The sequence below is a fragment of the Balearica regulorum genome, chromosome 1, assembly GCF_011004875.1.
Source record: "Balearica regulorum gibbericeps isolate bBalReg1 chromosome 1, bBalReg1.pri, whole genome shotgun sequence".
NCBI classification, from domain to species: Eukaryota; Metazoa; Chordata; class Aves; order Gruiformes; family Gruidae; genus Balearica; species Balearica regulorum.
The window spans coordinates 215,350,554-215,355,629 of NC_046184.1; positions in this window are offsets into that span (position 1 = coordinate 215,350,554).

A 5,076-nucleotide genomic window follows, 5' to 3' on the forward strand; every position below is an offset into this window, starting at 1 on the left:
GAGCGCTAATTAACTGATCATGCTAATGAAAATGTTGGATTTTGGTAATGCAGTTATTTTTTTGATTGGAGAGAGTTGTGGATGCTGGTGTGGAGGACGAGACAACGCAATCCCGAGAGATTTATGAGGGCTCCACATTTCAACTTCAAGAAAATTATTTTAAAAGCTTTTATATTAAAAAAGCTTTTATATTAAAAAGGCAATTACATTCTAACCAGAGAATAACAAGCTGAGACCTTGTGTTGTCAGGTGCTCTCTGAGGTTTTCAGTTCAGATCTTGCTGCCACACACAGTAATGCATTTTTTGTGTTCCCTGTTATTTACCTGGGAATTTATGACAGTTTTAAGTCCATCACACTGATTTGATCTCAGATGCACTGCAGATCTATTCCCAGAGGTCACCCAGGCCCCTGTTTGCCACCAGATGCGCAGCAGTTTCCTGGTTCTTTGTTGTTCCTAAGGGGTATATATGCCTTCAGTGAGATTATTTAAATGCTGCTAATAAGCAACATTGGTTAACAAGATTCCTCTCTCGTTTCTGTAAGCCTCATTCCTTCAGGGATCTTATGAAGGACAATTTGATCAAAAATCTGCTCCCATTTTTCAGGATTAATCAATTAATTAGTGCCAGGGCATGCTCTGGGGCCTGGAGCATCCATGCAATTATCTCTTGCTACGTTGCCAGACTGGGCTGTGGCTTGGCTCACACTTCTGCTGAATTTCTGAGCAGGTTTCAAGGGATAACATGGGGCAGGAACCATTCCCAGCAGGCAGCTCAGGTCAGTAATGTTCATCGCCCCATCTGCTGACCATCAGGGAGCACAGGCAGAGATGCAAGGGCCGTATCGCAGTGTCTTTTCCACGCTGGAGAGCTTCTCTTAGACCAGCCTTCTGCTGTTTCCCCTGGTGGTCCAAGCTGTCTGGGGCCACCAGGACATGGTTAGCACAGTGCTGAGCCCTGACACACGTCTGTGCAGGGTCAGGTACAGGAGCACAGCCCAGCACTGTGCTAGCACAGCCACACTGCTTGCAGCCCTGGAGTATGGGTGGACAAGAGACATCTGCCTGAAAATCCTTTCCAGAGGCTGGTAGGGAGACAGAGACTTCTGCACAATGGTTATTAGCAAGGTTTAGATCAACTTTATATTGTCTTCCATATCTAATTAGAGTTATCATTTTAAAATAACCACCTCCTCTGAAAGGCTGCACTGGTGGAGTTGAATGACAGTGGGAGGATTATGATGCTTTTGCATGAAGGAAACCCAGTTTTCCAGCCATTTATGCCTGCCCTGCTCTCCAGTTTGCTGTCTCACCAACTGACACACATGGCAACAGGCAGCATCCTTGGCCCATTGGGACAAGAGAGAGCCAAACCTGTGCATGTGCACAACTGGGCTTTCCAGGTCCTCCCTGTCTTCTGCACCTTCAGAGCACAAGCTGTTGTGTCCATATCTCAGCGGGTGTTGAATCCCATGTAGGGATTTGGCCTTGATGCAACAATCCTTGTCAGATAAAATTAACGGAGGTCATCTCATTCACACGGAGGCTAGTCAGCTGAGCAGAGCTGCGTGACAAGCTTTAATTAGATCCACAATGATTGTCCTTCCAGGGAGAGTTGTTTGGTGGCTTGTTCAACACATGCAACGTAAGTGGCTGGTTGCCGCTGTGTGCTAGAGGGCAGCTCCCACACGCTCCCTTCTAACAAGAGTGGGGAGAAATTTGTGTGAAACAAATTGGAAAGGGGTTTTGGGATTGCTTTCCTTCAAACACACACTTTTGTGCAGTTCCCTCCCACAATTGTGTGTTTAGTCTCACTTTTTCCTCCCACATATGCACAATCGCACCTTTGCACACTCTGTTTCTGCTGGTCTCTTTCTCTTATGGCCATATGCTCTTCAGTCTTTCTCCATTCTGTTGCTTACAGGTTCCCCCCAGTTCATCTCCATCACATTTGAGCTCTTTTTGTCTCTCTCAGGATGAAGTCTGATGGCAGAAATGCTTGCAGACAAGTGGGTTTATGGGGAAAATTCCCCTTGTGCAAAGCTCTGCTGCAGGAGACCGATGGGGAGGCAGGCTGGTGTGACCACCCAGGTATGGCAGAAGGTAGCTGGAGAAGATAGGTGCAGAGGGAGGCACAGGACCTTTAGGGGAGACTGAGAAATACCTTCTGCCAACAGTTACAATTGTGTTAACAGTCAATTGAGTTACTTTGGACTATGTCCCAGGTTCAGCAAGGCCATTCTTTAGAGTACGTCCAACCCAAAGCAGGAAGGAAACCGTACAATATGAATGACCTGGTCGTAGGCTTACGGTTCTTTCTGCTCCAGGATCCTACAGTTTAGCTAATCACACTTTCTCTGCCCCCTCTTTTTTTTCCCCAGACCTGGCAGAGATCGTATTTTGGACAAAGCTTTGTGCACGGTCTTACTAGGTCTTCACTGATCAGTTCAGTATTTTGACATCTGGCAGCAGGAGTCTTCCCTGGGCAAGACCTCTGAGCTTTGGTTGGCATGAATGAAAGGGAAGAAGAAAGCTGGCATGCTCGCATTCCCGCCGGGCCAAGTCCTCTCCTCCACCCACACTGCAGAACAGCAGCTCCTTATCCCGTCAAACCTGCAATCTCCTTCACAGGCTTCAGATGGCTTAGTTTTGTTTAACCTTCCCTTTCCAGTTCTTAACAAACTTCCTTTGGGCTTTATTTAGAGCCAGCAATGGTTCCCACTGGGATGTTGCCAGGCAAGGAATTAATTTGTTTGAATGGAGATATGAGGGGTCAGCGTGGCAAATTTAGACAAAGCTCAAATGTTGGACTGGACGGTCATAGCATCTGGCTGGAGCGAACTGAACTGTATTTTTCTCTAGAAAGTCTCTGTGACATAAATGGGACAACCTGGGGAAAACAAATGGCAGAAGAGCAAGGATCTACCTGTTCTCACACACCTTTAACAACAGACTTTCTTATATATCAAGTGTATCTGGCATTCAAGCTTGTACATGACCCTGCCCTATCGTCTTGTAGCAGATAATGCTTCCATCAGAGCCTCAGCCTTTCACTGTGCCACCTCACTGCTGCTCAACTATTGCAACTCATTTGTCTGGATGATATTTTAATGAACAGAGGTGACAGATGATGCTGAAGTCTGTCTCCTTTGCCAGGTGATATGCAAAAGAGTGAAATTTCAGTGTGACAAGCTGTCAAATGGCTTTTCTGGAGGAGAATTTCAGTCCTGACCTTTAAGACACGTGGATGACAGCATCTGCCCAAAGCGTCAGTCTCTGAAAGAGGCGATCATACAGTGAGACTCTGCACAGCTTCGCTTCAGTTCCTAAACCGTTCTTTCTCTGGCCTCACACCTTTGGTGGCTGTTGGCAAAATGAGAAATGAGAGAGAAGAGAGATTTGCTTTGTTGATAGCTTTATTTCCATTCCCATCTTTGCCTGCACCTTTGTTCCACTGGAGAAAACCAAGTAGAACTGCAAAAGGTCTAGAAATTAAGTGGAAACAGAAGGAAAATGGGACTAATTTCTTCCTGCACTTGCTCTGAAATTTTGAGTGTTAGGGACGGAGATGGAAGAAATTGTTTCTCTGAACAGCCCTACAGAGGGACTTGTTTCATCTCTCTGGATCATCGTGGAGCTGGTCACCATGGGCTTCCTTAATACTTAATGGAGGGAAATAGGTGCTTCTGTGGTGCGATTCATCTGCCCTGCTTCAGATCTTCACCCCTGGATGAGCTGATTCATACACTGGGCTGCTAGCTTGAATGGAGATGTCTGCGTAGGATAGAACAAATCCCCACCTCCTGCCCTTCTGTCTTGTCCTGGTTCTTGAGCTGTCTCTATTTTTGACCCAACGTGCTCAGCTCTCTCACGGTATAGAGACCGTCAGTAGTCATAGCAGGGTGTCTTCTCAAAGAAGTCAGAGTGTCATAGTAAGTGGCTCCCTAGGAGTACATGATGGCATTGGATCAGGCTCAGAAGTGAACCTTGAGGACTTCTCTACTCTGCTCCATTGGGAAAATGCAGTTTTCCTCCCTTTTTTTTGGGTAGTGGAAGGCTGCTGCTTTCTAGGAGCAGTTTGGTTTGGAGGCACAATTTCTGTTGCTCTGAGTTGTGCAGGTCTCACTGAAGCCCTTTGGCTTCTGGATAAAATTCTGGATGTGAAGACAACTCAGAACCCAACCTCCAATACATTGCATTTGCCTCCACAAAAAGGAAAGAGTAATCAAATCTCAGGGCTCTAACCTACCAAAAAAAAAAAAAAAAAAAAAAAAAAGAAAAGACAAGGAAAACCAGACACCAGAACAAACACTTAGGAGGTAGGAAAGGAGTGAGACAACATAGCAAATGCCCCGTTCCCTGGTTAGCTATTGACTGTGTCAGTCTTCTGTAACATCACCCCTTGCTTAGCTAGCACCAGGCAATCTATCATTTCTTTCCTCCAGCCCAAGGAGAATAATGTGATCTCCAAGGTCAACATAATTACCTGCTCCTTCTCATTAAAGGAATTGCCAAAGTATCCATTTAAAGTCATTAGCCTCCCCACTCCTTTCATTGCAAATGATTTATGAGGAGGTTATTTATTCCCTCCTCTTTTCTCCTGAACACCTTTCTAATTGGGAGCGGCACATTGAGATCCCTCATTCTCCAGGGTGGAATCCTATTTATTGCAAAAGGGGGAGCACGGCAAGCTGGAAAATAAAGCAGGCAGCTATTTGTTTTAAAGGAATAAAATCCATCTCATGGCTGATACTGGAGAAACAGCTTCAGCTCCAAGTCCTCTGCTTACAGACTGTGGGACAGAGCAAAAATCAGCTGTATAGAGAAGGGTTTAAGAGATACTGGTTCAACTCTTGGCCATGAAGGTGAGTGGATGATGGAGTGAGTTCCTTAATCTCTTAGTTTCCCACCCACCAAAAAGTCAATAATTTTGGCCCATTGAAGCTGCTTGGAGCTGCATGACTCCACTTGTAAGGCTACGTGTCCTCCTAGCAACACAAAACAGTAAATCACACTTGGACGTTGGCTGTTCCAAGCCAGCAGAACAGTCATGCTTGGCCAGGCTATGGAAAACAC